General features: G+C 40.6%; 1 protein-coding gene across 8 annotated transcripts in view; it reads left to right on the top strand.

Annotated features, from left to right (window-relative positions):
- Positions 1-733: 733 nt before the first annotated feature.
- The window catches only part of TRMT9B (tRNA methyltransferase 9B (putative)), a 47,519-nt gene continuing 31,176 nt past the window's right edge, over positions 734-17,076 (top strand). For 3 of the 8 annotated variants that reach the window (XM_016133164.2, XM_016133162.2, XM_016133160.2), the window contains exon 1: positions 998-1,795. The gene's annotated coding sequence lies outside the window, so the exon portion shown is untranslated. Of the gene's footprint in view, positions 923-997; positions 1,796-17,076 lie in introns of those variants that run through there. The other 5 variants (XM_016133161.2, XM_016133157.2, XM_016133156.2 and 2 more) reach the window with 4 other exon arrangements.

The following is a 17,076-nucleotide window of genomic DNA, read 5'->3' as shown; positions in this document are numbered from 1 at the left end:
TTTACCTTACATCCACCAGTGTCTATTTGAGACATAGTTACGTTGGGTCCCCACCAAAAAACCATGCCTAGAAAAACAACTCAACGTGAAGTCCTCCCACCCCCATGGACCGCAGGACTATCAAACTCATACACAAAGGGCAGCAGAGCAATTACTAAACATGCTAATTTTTCAATATCAGGCACTAGTATCTTTTAAAGTACACAGGCCCCTGATGATTACGGAGTTTATTTAATAATAGAGGTTGAAGATTATCACGCTAAGGACCTGACAGAAAGTAGTTAAGCCTACTGTTACAGATGTAGTGTATGTGTGTCCCGGACGAGGGGAGGGGAGAGGTGAGGTTATCTACGTCCAATTTTAGGTAGAACCTTTTAAGTTCCATCCCTCCTTATAGATGGGGCTAGTTTTGCAAAACTCTTTTAACAGATTAAGTATCCTATTTTAGTGAAAGATCTGAAGTCTAAGCAATGGCACCTCGGACTTAATCCTTCTCGTGTTCGGTTATTTCATATACCGGTAGGGGTAATTCTCTTGAAGTATGTGGTTGCAAGGATCAAATGAGAATAGACGCGCTAAAGCGTCACGTTGTTGTCACCCCAGGTACTGCGTTGCCGCGCTCCGGGCGGGTCAGGTGTGGTATACTCGTCTTGGCGTCCTCTCCCAAGTAGGACGGGCCATGCCAGCAGGGACAGACGAGAAGCACGGGGAGGAGGCAGGAAGGTCACCCCCATCCCGCAGCAGAGCCTCACTTTCCCGGCACGTTTGGGCGGGGCGTTCCAGCAGACTAGGCAGGGAGGCGACACTCCCTGGGCTCCGCTCCACGCCCTGCTCCCCTCCGAGGCTGTCCGCCCTCCCGGCCGGGAGGCGCCGTGGACCTCGGTCTCCCGACTGCCCGTGCTCTAGCACCGCCTCGGGAGAGGTGAGGGCGGGTGGGGGAGGCGGGGATGTCGGTGGGGGTGGAGAACCGCGCTCCGGGGTCCGCGGGCTGTCGCCTAGCTGTTGTAGAAGGCCACCGAGCCCCAGGAGCAGCGTTTCCCGCGCTGGGCGCGCCTGGAGAAGGGCGGGCGAAGCCAGAACCCGGCCGAGGCGGGAGGAGGAGCTTGCGGAGGGGCCACCCTACCAGCTCTACCAGACCAGCCACGGCCCAGGAGGCCTCCGGGGGCCTGGCTGTAACTTCTCTTTGGAAGCCCAGATACGCTCCCGGGCGCACGCACGCTCCTCCTCGGGCACGCGCGCCCCCGGCTCCCCGCTGCCTCGCGCGCCCTCCGTCTATTTTTTCCTATTGCTTTCATTCTCACACTCTAAAATAGGGCAAAGGATGGAAGTTACACCTGGTACAGCCCCTGGCTCTGATGCAAAAGCAGCTTTTTCTCCCCGGCTCCGGAAGAGCATTGCAACTATTCAGTTCGGTGGCGCTTCCCGCCCCCATACTGCGCTGAAAGCGCGGCGACCATGGCTCTAACAATGGTCTGCAGAGCAGACCGGCGGGAAACCTCTTAACCAGCCTAGTTCTGCTGGTTCTACGCCTGCCCTCCCTCTGCCGACTGGGAGGAGAGGGCGCGACAGGTCGCCTAGCGAGCGCGCGTCCGCGACTGGGGTCTGACCGCCTGGGTGAGTTCCTGCGCTGCTTCTGTGATTCCAATCGCCGAGGGTGACCTGTTTACCTTGAAAACTTAGACGTGATAGAAACAGGCGAGCCTGCCATGCATTAAGGGACTGCGGAATGTGCTTCAGATGTACACCGGATAAATCAGAACTGGGAGCTGCAGGGGACATGTTCAGTGTCTTAAAGGTGAAAATGAATTTGTGTTTTCATTGAGTACATGTCTATCTTTCCCTTTAAAAGCTATCTTTTGGGAATTGATTTTTAACTAGTGGGAGGCGGTGAACTAAGGAATAACTTGAAGCTAGAAGTTTGTCAGAATATATTTTTAGTTGATCTGAAAGAACTTACTGAAATAGTCAAAGCAGGTGACAAAAATGTAGTTTAAAAAATATCAAAACAAGGTGGTAGGATTTGTATGATGTTTGCTATATGAATATGTATTCATATATATATTCACATATATATTCACATATATATATTTGTATTACCTAGGTTCTTTGTGATAATATTCATAAGCATGCAGTGCCTTATGGGGGTAGAGGGTAAGGCTGTAAACATCTACATATCAGTTGGTATGCATGCATTTAAATGTTCATGGAACAATTTATAAGAGCTAGAATATATTGTTTTGAGGTTAAGGTTATTGGCAATATTACAGATAATGATTGACATTTAACCCCTTGTTTCAAGGGATAAAAGTACTATTATTAATATGACTCATAAGCCTACTGAATCCTTGGATGTTGCTGGCTAGTAAATCGTTAATTTGTTTTGAAATTTAATGAAGGGAGGGACTGTAGGTTTTTCTGCCCTTGATGCCTGGGTGAAAATGCAGTGTAAAGGACTCTGCACTTGGCGAAGAAGGGAAGCTTTTGGGTAGCTCAGAGGGAAAGATCCTTGGAGGAGAATGAAAGCGACACCATGATTGCCATAGATTGCACGTAACTAACTTCTAAGGAGACATTGGCAAGTTGGAAAGCATCTCCTCACTAAGAGAGCTGCTGCTTTAATGAATGCATTTGGTCAGATCTGAGAAGGGTACTCTCTATAGACTGTTCTCTTAGTTCAAAAGAAACCGTATTTCTAGAAAGATTCAATTACTGTAATGATGTTCTTTGGAAATAGTGTGTGTGTGTGTGTGTGTGTGTGTGTGTGTGTGTGTGTGTTTTAATATAGTTAAAATACCAGGGCAGTTCAAAGGTTTTAATAAAATTTTACTTACCTGAGAGATATGAAACTGAAAATGCTCTCTGCATGGTTAACTCTGCCTTACAATGGAAGGGTGGGGGCGGGGGGCTGTCCCAAATCAATCTTAAATCTGTTTGTATGTATCTTCTAAAACCAAATCTTACTGAGGATTAAGAGGACTGTGAAGGTATTAATGTTTACACTATTTCCGATAGGTGCATATGTGAATACTTATATGCATTTCACCTGTAAAGAATTCATATGCACCTTTTAGAGAGCTAGTTTCCAAAATCTGAAACACATTATGATGCAATCACAATCACTGCTTGGAAGAAGCCATAAAGGGTTGGACAAGCTTGGAAAGATACAGGATCTTAATGCTGAAAAAATGCAACTAAATCCTGTGTATACTGTGTATTGATGTTCCAATTTGTATTTTAATTCAGATTTGGGTGAAGCTCTCATAATTTAGCTCCTGGTATAATGCATTGTTGCGATGAGGCCGTCAGCACTTGTCGGTGCTGTATTGTATTTTTACTTGCAGATAAATTAGGAAGTGTTCTGAGAAGACTGGCACGAAAGTTTTAAGATATTGGGGATTTATTTAAGGACCGACTGAAGGAACCTAATCAAGCCTCATTCTAGCATAGTTTGGTCTCTGGTAGAGCTGAAAATATCGAGGTGCTAAATGACCAGTAGAATGTCCTTCACCTTTTGTGATTCTCTTCTTTTGATGTCATGAGAGAAAACATAGCACAGACCTCTGGCTAAGAGGTCTCCAAAAGGAGCCGACATCATTCATTCGGGTCCTTACTTCCCACCAAAAGAAACTTCTACCCATGAAAGAATAGGGATTTAGAGTTTGCACTCCATCACCTGGAATGAATCCCAACTCAGCCATTTCCTAGTCTATGAGATGGGGATAATAATACTTCCCAAGGTGATTGTGAGGAGGAAATGGAACAATTGGTGTAAAATGTTAAATATGCTGTCAGCACATTGTGACCCGTCTTGTGAGAAGAGAAACTTGTTGACTTAAGTATCATCTCTAGGGGGCTGCAGAGGGGTTGCTGAATAATTAACAAAAAAATAAAGCTGGGTCATTCTCCTGTCATAGTATATTTATTATGCTCTTATAGTCTACAGAATTGTATACACTAGACTTTTAGTAGTCAGTGGCCTTTGGGAGTTTAGAGGCTTACACAGTCAAACATGCATCTCCACCTTACACAAGTTTTGGGCTTACCTATAGAATCTTTGGAGATAATGAGATAATAGAAGGAGGGAGGAGATTCCAAAATAAAATTTGAACATTCGATTAACTAGTTTCTGTTAATGCCATGAGAAATATGGCCCTCATAAAATCCTAATAATTCCTCACTTTCCCCTAGGCAGTTAGAAAGGTAATGAGCATCTGTCATTATATTTAGAAATGGAGTATTTGGATTTCGGGGATGAAGCAGCAATAACATTCATTCAGTTTTTCAATTGTTCAGCCTTGCCAAGGTACCTAAGGCTCCATGCTAAGCCTTCAGGATGCAACAGTAAGACAAACAGACCTGACTCCTCATAGAACACAGGTCTGCTGGCAATACATAGGTAAACCTGTTATTATAACTGTTCCATGTTATTATAACTGTACTATGCAGGAGATGTCAAGGGCGGAAACGGGGAATTTGACATGTGGAGGGAGGCATGCTTGCTTAAGGAAATGATACTGGGGTTGTGACCGAAGGTGCTTGGGGAAGGAAGAACATTTAATGCCAAGTGAACAGCACCTGCAGGGACTCTGCATGCACTGCCCATGTATGTTGATAGGGAGGACTGTGGAGAGAACAGTAGCTTTGAAGAGGAGGGCAATGTGTGAATGAGGCTGGAACAGTAGGGCTGGGCTGTGACGCACGTTTTCTTTTATGTTAAGGATTACGGTCTCGGTGGAACTCTTAATTCCTTTGTGTAAATAACCTACCTTGGACTTTCTTTTCATACTATTCTATTGAATTATGAAAAGGATATTTACAATCATTTTTAGCTGGTCAGAATTTAGACCAGTATTTACTAAAATTGACTAGTTTGTCAGCTCTCTGCATTACTAGTTGTGTAACTTTAAAATCATTTGCCTTACATTTTTTAATCTAACAGAATTTTGTTTAAAATACATATTTTGTATATTTTCAGCTACCATACACACCATACACATTATATAAGATGTGTTTGGTAGCTGAAAATATACAAAATATGTATTTTATATCCTATATATAGGCTATCTATGTATTATATATGTATTATATATCCTATATATAGGCTACCTATAGGATAACAGGAAGTATACAAAACAAATATGTTTATCCAGTTTGACTCTTGTGTGTCTGTGTAAGAGCTGTAGGGACTGATTCACTTCCTGAGTCCGTAGTTGAGAACCCCTGAGCTCTACGATATGTGTCCAGCAGGGCAGTGACAGGAAGCAGCGATCACCCTTGATGGATTGCTCTCCAGGGCCATCCAGGCAAGGTCATGTGAGCAGTCTGGTGTATGATCCTGTTCACCATCTGCGTGGTTATATTCGCTTTGTTATTCCCTGTTCCCTTCACCCTTCCCTTCTTTTGTCTTCCTCTTGCCCGTCTTTGTCATTTTTTCTTTAATGTTTTTATTCTCTCTCTCTCTCTCTCTCTCCCGGGGTCCCCATGACTATTTCTCAGCTTTTGTAATTATGCTTTGGCCTCAATCCAGGCCCAAAGGAGTGATGGCACTGGTTTGGGTAGTTCTGGATAGTATGGTCTGTGACCTTCCTGTTCCTTAAGGCATAACCATGTATGACAGATGGACACAAGCCTTCTCCCTTTTGACCTTTTCCCCAGGCATTACCTGTTGTCTTGTGCATTGAATGCTCTCATCCATCCCTTCTCCTTTTGTATCAGTCAGGTTGATGATAAATATATATGTAACAGACTGACAGATTCACTAAGTAACTCCATTTGTTTCAGCCACTCTTCTTTCATTTCTTAGCTCTATTTATCAGAGGCGAATATAAAATGATTTCATTCAGTAATCGAGATTAATTCCTAGATGTGATAATGTAATTTCTAAGTGAAAATAAATGATAATTGATTACTTAGCAATAAGAGAGATCCGGTCATATCTACTTTAATAGTTTGCAAAAAAGAAATCTGACAAGTGCCAGGGTATGAAATAAGTGATTAGAGTAAATTCAAACATACTCTTATTTTAATCTAGTCTAGAAACTATCCTAGCTACTTCAAGCAGAAAGAGGTTTAATATGGGAGTTAGGTACTCACAAGAAGGTTAGAAGGGAAGGGTGCAGTGTAAAGGAGAGGAGAGGATCTAGGCTGAGCCCAAGGGATGACTCCTAGACAGGACACTGAATTGGCTTCCAGGGCTGCTGACGACATTGTCACAGTCTGGAGGCTGAGAATCAGAGCCACCACCTGAGCCGCTGACCTCAAGAGCACACTGTGTGAGCTGTGTTCCAGTGATCAGAGAAACTGTTGTAAAGTGCCTCTCCCTCCAGGAAGCTAGTGACTAAATACTGCTACCAAAAATAAAAACAAGCTAGCAAACCTCTTCCTTGGATACCCTCCACCTTTCTTCTCATCTGTGTCATTTCACTGGCAGAACCTAATCTGTGCCCAGAATCCTAGCTGCAAGAGAGTCTGGGAAATGTACTTTGTAGCTTTCCAGCCTCAGAGATAGAAGAATACACAGTTGAAGGAGACTGGAATGAATGCTGAGTGATACCTCATCGTGTCTAACATTTAACTGGAGACTTAACTAGACTTTCAAAGAAGGTAGATGATATCTTGTAAGAATCAAGAAAAGATCCAATTTCCATTTCAAACAGATGGATATTATAGTCATTACAGTTGAAATTGCTGGAGAAAGCATCAAGCAAATAAATAACTAAAAATTACCAAGTGCCTGCTTCAGCATGTGGTTCTATTTGAATGTGAAATAATATTCCTTTGTTTCAGTTTAGTAATCAAAGTAAAATATCAGGAAAATGATTTTTTAAAAGGTCTTCCTGACCAGAGTCCCAGATAACCTACCTGTTTAATGAATTACAATACAAAAGAAGAATGCAACAGGGTTTGGTCAGAGAAATAATAACTCCTGGCAGGCTGGTTCTTTCATTGCCTGTGTATCTATCTTTCTACCAAATCTTTTCTGTTCTATAATTTTAATGGTGCTTTTTTAAAGGATTACAAAGATAGAAATGACCTGTTAATTTGAGATCAAAAGTAGGAGTTTGCTTGAATTTACTCTAATCACTTATTTTATACCTTGACACTTGTCAGATTTCTTTTTTGCAAACTATTAAAGTAGATATGACTGGATCTCTCTTCTTGCTAAGTAACCAATTATCATTTATTTTCACTTAGAAATTACATTACCACATCTAGGAATTAATCTCAATTACTGAATGAAATCATTTTATATTTGCTTCTGATAAATAGAGCTAGGAAATGAAAGAAGAGTAACAGAAACAAATGGAGTTACTTAGTGAATCTGTCGGTCTGTTATATACATATTTTTCATTGATTTTTACATCTCCAAAGGTAAGGTTCCATTCAGATATCTTTTGTGGTAGATGACGAAAGCATTTAAATGCAGAATCACATTTAATACATTATATGTAATATGTTTAATTCGATTGTAATTTAATTTAATTACACTTAACACATAAATAGTGGGTAAATGACACTATAATATGAATATGTTCTTCGGGTCCAGTGATGACACCAAGAGCTTAGCCACTCTACACCAACCCAACAAAAATAAACACATCAAAACAACAATAGTGCTCTTGCTCTGTAACTACAACTTCAAGACAAGTTAACTGTCTTTCTTCTTGAGCCCCAACCAGGCTGTCGTTGTTCTGAAACTCCACTTATAGTGTATTCTCAGGACAAAACTGCTTGAATCTAACATTATAAGATTTGATTAATTGTGAGGGGAAGTAATTAATGTTAATCTTTTTTATATTATAGTAACACACTAATGACTGCTCCAATGCTAGCTTCTCTCCCATCCTGGGCACAATTTTTCTTCCATTCATAATCAAATAAACATTTTAAAAAAAAAAAAAACCTTGATTTTCCTCCCTCTAGATTATAAGAGTGATGAATTTTGTCTTTAGCTCTTTGAGCTTAGTGGAAGATTAAGTTGGAGGACACAAAAACTTCTTTTATGGATTGGAAATGATAATGATCTTTTGATTTGTCAAATGTATTGTGAACCAAAAGAACACCCAAATCTGGTCACTCCCTGGTTAGATCATTGACATGACAAGCTGAAGTGAGCAGGTGGGTAGAGACAGCATGAGTTTTTTTTTGTTTTTGTTTTTGTTTTTTTTTGTATACTATTTTTAAAGCAAAATTCGAGGAGAATCAAGCCAGAATATTGACAATCATTGAATGATATGTTTATTCATTGACTCAAGAAGTAGATATTGAGAACCTCTGTTGTACTGGGATGAGCGCAAGATGCTAAAGATAGATGTATGGCTCTGCCGTTGAGAGGCTGGTGGTCTAAGGGAGATAGCGGTAAAATGTTATGGTAATATGGAACTTGTTTCACATGTATGGAGAACATGGCTTTTTCAAAGAAAAAGTAGTGTGACGTAGCAATGGATGGAGTTAATTGAAACAAGCATATATCTGACTTCAAAGAATATCTGCTGACATTTAAACAACAGAAGGGCAGCCAAGAGAGGCAAAAAATGGCAGCTGTCTAGGACTACGTCTTTTATCAGTTCCCTTTAACCCAAAGAAATAATTACCTGAGCTTGTCGAAAGTTAGAGGGTTTTAGTGTTTAAAGAAATAATGAGTTTGTAAGAGACGAGAACTGCTTTAAGTTAACGTTCAGAGATTAATCAGTAGTCTTTAAAAAATGTCAAGGGTGGCAGCAAGGAAAGGCGAGGCCCATTCCCGTTCAAGAACTTCATTCCCATGGCCACAAGAAATTGAATTCAATTCCAAGAATGAGCTTGGAAGCAAATTTTCCCTCAGAGGTTCTAGGTGACAGCTCATCTAGCTCAGGATGGGCATTATCTTGATTTCAGCCCTGTCACACCTTGAGCAGAAACCCCAGCTATGTTGTGCCAAACTTCTGACCTACAGAGTTTTGAGCTAATAAATGCATGTTGTTTTAAGTTAAAAAAAAAAAAATCTGAGCCCACAACATTCTACGGGACATAGAATTGTAGAGTAATTTGACAAAATGTAGGCACATTCTGAATGTTAAGATCTTCGCAAATACAGATGGCCATGCAGTGATTTATATAATTATGAAATGCATCTAGTGTGACCATGTGATTTATTGTTCTATCTGGGACACTTTCGAGCATGAAAAGGGCCCTGTTAATTATTGCCATGGGAAAAGAAGCACAAATGAGGACTGTTTCAGCAAACCAGGACTTGGGTTTACTTAAGATTAATAATGCTAATTGTGTAGCGTTATTGCATTAACTGCAATATTGAGTTTTTAAAATTTTTGGTAACATATACATAACATAAAACTTAATATTTTTGCCTTTTTAAGTGTACAGTGTGCAGTGGCATTAAGAACATTCACAACCATCATCATCATTCATCTCCAGAGCTTTTATCGTCTTGCGACGATGAAATTGTACCTAATAAATAACTGCTCTTTTACCTCTCCCCCCAGCTCCTGGCAACCGCCATTCTACTTCTCATCTCTATGAATTTGACTACTCTGGGTACCTTGTATCAGTGGAGTCATACATATTTGTTCTTTTATGACTGACTTATTTCACTTACTATATCATCTGAGCTCTTAACAGTTGAGGAAGATGTACTTAGACTTCTGAGCAGATGACATACTTCCTTGCCAACCAGTTCCATGTTGGTTTAGGGCTTGGGCCAGGGCCCACAGGATCCTCTGAAAGGCCTGAAACCAGAGAAAGTGCTGGTCCTGGAAGCTGCAAAGCTATCCATCGTCAAGGCCCTGTAACCTAACATTCATTTTCCCTACTGCAGACGCTGACTGGATTCATCATGTAGGAAGCTCTTGAGGCTTTGCACTGAGTTGGCAGAAATGCAGAACTAGCTCTTCTTGTTGTGCTAGCAGAGAATGTTTAGTTACTACCTGACCATGGAAAGGCGGGCTAGACCATACACCATTCCCTTAAAAAAGCTGTATACATACACATGCAATATACATAGAAACCTGCAAGCAGAATGTTGAGCCAGATATTTTAAAAGATTTTTTTCCAGCCAAAGTAATTTGTGGTCTTTTGTCTGATAATTTGTCTATTCTACTTGTTAAAATTTGGGTCTTCGGAAATGTATTGGCAGTATGTGCATACAGAAACGTTTTATTCTCATTAAGATGACATATTCTGACAAAAAAACTGATGGATTTATGTGTTGTATACCACTTTAGAATGGTAGTGAATCTTAAAAAAAAAAAACAGAAGCTGTTAGAAATCCTATCACTCATGCAGCTAAAAGCAGGTCAACTTAACACTGCAGGTCTCTGTGCTGGAAGCAAGGTATGCCCTCTTGACTCAATTGTCAGGTTATAAACTTCTAACTACATACTTTGGTGTTTTATTATTCCCAGTGCTCTGTGTTTTATGATGGATCCATTCAAACAGGAAATGAAAAAATAACTGAATAATAAAAAATGGAGAAAAATTATGTTATATTTTGACATGAATTTTTTTACATGTAATTAGTAATCTGTAAAGCATTTATACAGGTTATTGAATATTTTGTATAGCAGCTACTTTAGAAAAAGCTGTGACAGTAACTCCTGTTTCCCTGGATTTGTTTATTAAAACTAAACTGTGTTGTGAGATGGTGAACCTCTGGGCTTATAGAATTAATACACATGGATTCTGGTCCTTAGTCCTCAAGAAACTAACTGTAAAGTTTTCTTTTCTTTACTGATTGGCTCTCAAGTATTTGTAAGCGACACCAGTGGGATTAGTTTTCACCAACTGTGACGCAGAGCTTAAACATCATCCCACACACAGCTGATAATTTCCTGGCCCCACCACCTCAGCACGATGCTATTCTCTGTCAGCCTTGCACTCTGCATCCACCTTCCTCATGCTTTTCTAAGCTTCTCAAATCTTTCACTTGAGCAGAACGCAAGTTGTTTCAGGCTCCTTGCTTGCTGAATGGTCAGTGGCTTCAGAAAGAGTACATTCCAGTCCAAGTACTAATCATTAGTCCCAGAGGTGCCAGCAAAATGGTCATCCTGTGGAATTCAATCATAGTTTTCCTCAAGGGCGATGTTGCTATAAATCTTAGTGATAGAAGCATGCGTCAGGAAAACCCAAGAGACTCATGAGATAGAGCGACGTCATATAGTAGCCAAGCCGTAGTGGGTTGAGAGGAGAACGGAGGACGAGGAAGTAGGCAAGCCTTATGGACACCTCTTGTAAATGAAAGAAAGAGGAGGAGGCTATAGCTTGAAGGCAGAAGCAGGGTCTTGGAATGGCTTGTATTTGTATGTGGTTTTGTGTTTCTATTTGAGGAAAGAGAACTCTATCTTTACTGGCTGAGGAGCAGAGGCCATTAGAAGAAAAACTAAAGATGGAAAGAGAAAGGATACACTAATGTCCCAGAAAGGAAGAGATCAACAGAGGAGAGACAGTAGCCTTTGACTCTGATAATTCTGAAACAGATGTACAAGCTTTTGGGTCAGAAGGAAGGAAATTGAAGAAATATACATTTTCTTAGTGAAGTAGGAGCAGAGTTAGCCTGATATGGCACTGTTTGTCAATATATTTGTCAATATCACAGGATTTCAGGGGAAATTGAACTAAGTTCCCAGTATAAGGTTTGAGTTCATATCTATTTTCCCATGTTTGACTCTGTTCATGCATGAGCTGTGCACCTTCTTATATTTCAACAGTGTAGGGGGCCATAAAACAAAGATCTGATGATTTTAAATTAGAGTATTGGACTTAGTAAGGAAAAGCTACTTTGAAAACCTCAGGTCATTGTTGTCATATTAGTTATTTTTTGTAATATAAAAACTTTTTTAAAAATGTTATATTCATCGTTTTTAACATTTCCTGTTTCAACATCACTGAAAATGGGGTGCATCTCACAGTCGATGGCATATCATTGACTTTCTTAGTAAAATAATTGTATTACAAAATAGTTGGTATCTTAATCAGCACAGGCTGCCCTAACAAAAGACCACACAGGCCAGGTGGCTGAAACAATAGAAATTTATTTTCGTATAGTTCCGGAGGCTGGAAATCCCAGATCAAGGGGTCAGCTGATCTGGTTTCCAGTGAGAACCTGCTTCTCAGCTTGCAGAAGGCCACCCTCTCACACTGTCCTCACGTGTCCTGCTCTCAGCGTGCACGTGGAGAGAGGGCTCTCCGGGGTCTCTTCCTATAAGGACGTTAATCCAGTTGGATCAGGGCCCCACCCTTATGAGTTCATTTAACCTCAATTACCTCTTATAGGTCCTTTCTCCAAATATAGTCACAGTGGAGGTCAGAGCTTCAACATAGGAATTTGTAGACACATGCATTCAGCTCATGAAGATGACATCTTAGATTCCATTAAGTATTGTATTCTTAACAACCTTAATCTTAACAAACCAGCACCAAGATGCATTTTCATCTTGCATAGGAGCTTCAAGTTAAGTCTTTTGTCTTAATTCTTTTTTACTTTTTAATTTAGCCTCAGAACTCTTATTTAATTTTTTTAAAGTAACTTATGATGAAACACTATAAAGATTAAAAACAATATTTATAGTTTTAAATTAGAAATAATAGGCTGTGTATCCTTGTATGTTTTTCTCAGAAGAAATAAACATAGTCATAAAATGGAGTCTGAAAACTGAAAAAATTGAACTTTCCAAAACAGTCTGGTTTATTCTGGGCACAGACTTAATAACTCCTGCTGCTAGGAGAAGTACAATTTACTGCCACAAGAAAGCTTAAAATGTCAAGCATATTCTTATAAAATACAGTGCAAGCTGCCTGCAAATTAGACCATTCTTTCAACTGGTGTATTTCCTACTTCTGTGCAGCTTTTATAATCGTGGCACTTAGAATCGAAAGCTCTGTGCATGATGTAAACAATCAAACCCCATCCCTGCACTGGTTGTCATAGGTATGAAGCAGGTATGGGTTGCTGCAGACAATGGAGGGAACTACAAGATCCCAGCTATTAGAAGCTCAGTATAGATGAAACAAAAGTAGCGCCAAAGTGAACACACAGCAAGGAGTTGACGGCAAGAAGCTCTGGTTAAAAAGCAAAAGGCTGACAAACGGAGCCAGTGCCCAGTGACTTAGCAGGAGGTCACAGGTGCATCGGGCCTTTTCTAACATCCAGATCAAGACGCAGAACCAAGAAGGCCTGAGAGTGGTCGGTACAGATCTCACCAGAATGATTCATCCAAGGCTGACCCCCCTCATGATCTGAAAGAGTTCTTTTTTTTTTTTTCCCCATGTTTTAGGTAGGATTCCAAAAGATTTAGTTGTCTGTTTTTTTTTTTTTAAGCCCAAAGCCAACCAAAAGCAGAAAATTTGAAAATAGAAGAGGAGACAGAGTGAGAAGTAACTGCCAACAGCAGGGCAGGGCTGAGAAATAGTTAAGAAGTACTCAGAACTTAGTGTCACTAAGTGTAGATGCAGACACTCAGTTAAACCATGGTGAATGTCGCTGCTCTATAATATTTGTCATAATTAGCTCCAATGTTATCAATAAAAATGTGTTATTTGTAGATTATTTAGAAAGTATGTGGTATATGTTAGAGAGATTTCCATAATAGTGATTAAAATAAATAATACCTTGATACTAAAAAAGATCAACCACAGCTATTTCTAACCTTAAATTATGTGATATGGGTTTTTATTAAAATTGGTCTAAATTTTGAGTTCAGTACCTATTTATTTGGCACAGGACTTCTCAGACTAATGACACACACGAAAACCATCCACCAACCGAATGCGAACGTGGTGGAGACTCAGAGATCAGTCTGGTTTCTAGGGCACGTGACCAGGGGGCTTACCCCTTAGAGATGGGCCGAGGTGTTTATTCAGAAGTTGGGCACAGTGGGGAGGTATGAGGCAAAGGGCTAATGACCTCATTTCCCCAGATCGGAGGAACAAAAAGATAGAATTTCTAATACTTTTGTTATTGTGTTTACATTTTACGGTGAGCCTTTCAATTTTTACATTATAAGATTATAATCCAAAGGCAATTTTATGATCTAAACAGGATCAGTATGAACGCTACCCCATTCCAGAGGTATGGGAAGTATATATAGGTCATAAAAATCTTGGTAATGTACAACTAAACTTCTTTTTATAGTACACAAAAATTGTACTGGGAACAGAAATGTTCTCTGGGTTTCATATTCAAACATTGCTTATCTCTAGGGTCCTGGAAAATCATGGCCTGTGTTTTCTCTCTGAAATGATCATCTGAAGATACTTAGAGCCCTGGAATCTGGTCAGTTAAAATAAATACTAGCACAGGTAAAAACTCATCCAACGTTGAACTCAAAATTTAGAGCACTTTTAATAAAAACCAGTTTCACATAATTTAACGTTAGGTTTTAGGAACAGATGTGTTCCAGGATGAGACTGGACCAGGGGTCTCCAACCCCCAGGCTGCGGACGGTGCTGGTCTGTGGCCTGTTAGGAACTGGACCACACAGCAGGAGGTGAGTGGCGGGAAAATGAGCAAAACTTCATTTATATTTGCAGCCACTCCCCAGCGCCGGCATCGCCTGCCTCAGCTCCACCTCAGATCATCAGGCATTAGATTCTGGTGCCAGAAAGGTTGGGCACTGCTGTTTAGACAGTGGCAGAGCTAGGACTTGCCCTCAGGACCTTAGGGCTTCCAACCGATATTCTTAATTTCTCCTCCACCCTGCCACTTCACTTCCACACAAATACTGAACCTCGTGAGACGACAGTGAAGTCACAGGGACAGCGGCAACTACGATGTGCTCACCCTGGAGGTTTTCCTGGGGATAGAGCTGATGTTACAATGACTTTTCCCCTAGCATTTGACCAACTCGGGCCCTCTCCATTTGGATTATTTTGAACTTTCCTCCATTAATGCACTATACCTAAGTGAATCCTTTCTAATTAAAGTGGCTCTTTAACATCAGTAATTTCTAGGGAAGGCAAAACCTCCTGAGCTTTCAATTTTTCTCATTAAGTAAGCATGGAAACTGTCACTCCCATAGTAGAATTACAATCACTAATCCACTTAGAATGCCAGAAGGGTGTTAAGTACATTTTCAGAACATTGTCTTTATACTGTATAGGGATTGTCAATATGAAAGTAGCAGCTAAAACTAAGCTATTAGCAGATTTTGAATTTGTTCTGAAACATCATTCCAAGTTTGATTTTGCCATTGTCATTGCACAGGCTGAAGGATCGTGTAATGCAGCTTCTGAAAAAAGACGACGATATCGACAAATTTCTATTTTAGATCAGATGCTACCCACATCACAAAAGACATACATTCTAAGAGACGATTAAGGTCTGCAGAAATGTGTGACTTTGCCAGGATGTGGCCTGTTTGATGAGGGTGAGGTCAGGAGGGGCACCAGAATGGGCAGACCTTCCTGACTTCTGTTCCTTTAGTCTAGAAAGCCATACAGGGTTTTCTCTTTAGAATGGCTGTGAAAGAAAAGTTGTCTTTTATAAGCAAACATTGATCCTTTAGCAGTTTCTGATTTATTTCTCATAAAGTGCTACCATAGCTTCTAATTAATTACCAAAGTCTCCCCATGCTCCCTAATCTGAGGCCTGAATTTTTATGGACTGCAGTCAGGTTAAGAGGACTCTTAGTGATGTTTCAAGGTTAGAGCTGATGCCGACATTGAATGCATGTTCAGCTGCCCCCTCTGGGAGGGACCCGTCCTCAGGATGGTAAGGACAGGCAGCCCAAAAAGTGACCCCAGGTGCTCACAGAAGGCCCCAGAAGCACAACTCCACCTCTCCCAGTAGGTATTTTCCAATTTAACAATCTTGGCGAATTACTAGAAGAACTGAGGCGTGATGGATCTACAACATGCTTTCTATTAGCCGCACTGGCCTGACCTGGCCAGCATCAAGAGAGAAGCGACAGATCTGCAGTACTTAGAAGTCGTCACAGAGGCATACTCCTATGTACATCCTTACGTAAAGCCAAAGTCCTCCCTCTGTTGGTTATACCCAGACTCCTCCTGGGCCCTCAGGTAGTTGTGCTCACATAGGCTTGTAAGCCCACCTTCCTCTTTTTTGTGTAATTTATACATAAATAAGTACGCGCGCGCGCGCGCGCACACACACACACACACACACAGGGACATGGGGGGAGGGGGAGAGAAGTATTTGAGATCTTAGGCTCCCTTATTGATACTGAACATTTTCTCCCTTTAATGCTTTTCTGGTGATAATTCCAGCACTACTTGGTTTTCTTAAGGTAAGAAAACTACATTTTTTTACACATACATATGTATACATACATATACACACACATATATATACACACATACTATAGTTTACTTTTGTGAACAAAATTGTATGACAACAATAAAAAACAAACGAACAAACAAATTTACTCTGTTAACTTTTGCAGACATCTCTTATTTTTAAACAGAGCAGTCTGTTCTTTCACTGTCCTTGAACTTTTGGTTCTGAGATCTATAATCCTGTTTTCCCTCTGTTCTCTTTATTTCTAAAGTAGCATTGGATTGACCTCTCGATTACGCCGTGTTCTCCATCACACATAAGAATAAAGAGAGAAAGTTTATGGCAAGTGCCCTCCTCTTCATGGTTCACTCTCATTCTTCCAGTTCACTGTCACGGCTTTGCCTTGGGCGCAGGTCTTCTTCCCGGGTCTCACACTGACCCTTCTGCACTGTCTCTTCTCCCAGCACAATACTGCTATGCCTTTAGATGTCAGTGAAAGAGAAGAGTTGGTTGCCCTGACCTGGTCTTTTCTGAGCTTTGTATGCCAATGTGTTAGACATTTAGTGCAACTGTCAATAGTAATACTGTGCCACAGATTAGGGTCTTAAAAATATCCAGCCAACTTTAAAAGTATTAGCCGCAGATAATTATAATTTCGTTTGGAACTGGACATAAGAATTGGTACCGTAGCTTTTTACTGAACTGCTTACTGTCAGTCACCTCACTCTTTTCCAGTCACTCAGTTGGAGTAGCAACATGATGGGGACTGTGATAAGAAGAAATTCAATTCTAGTATGAGCTGTCAGTACTTGAAAGTTATGTTGTGCTTTAGGGATGTTAAAGCACAT

This window comes from Rousettus aegyptiacus, unplaced genomic scaffold (genome assembly GCF_014176215.1).
Source record: "Rousettus aegyptiacus isolate mRouAeg1 unplaced genomic scaffold, mRouAeg1.p scaffold_m13_p_11, whole genome shotgun sequence".
In the NCBI taxonomy this organism is placed as follows: domain Eukaryota; kingdom Metazoa; phylum Chordata; class Mammalia; order Chiroptera; family Pteropodidae; genus Rousettus; species Rousettus aegyptiacus.
Note: the sequence above shows the minus strand (reverse complement) of the source record. Positions and strands in the feature narration are given on the sequence as shown.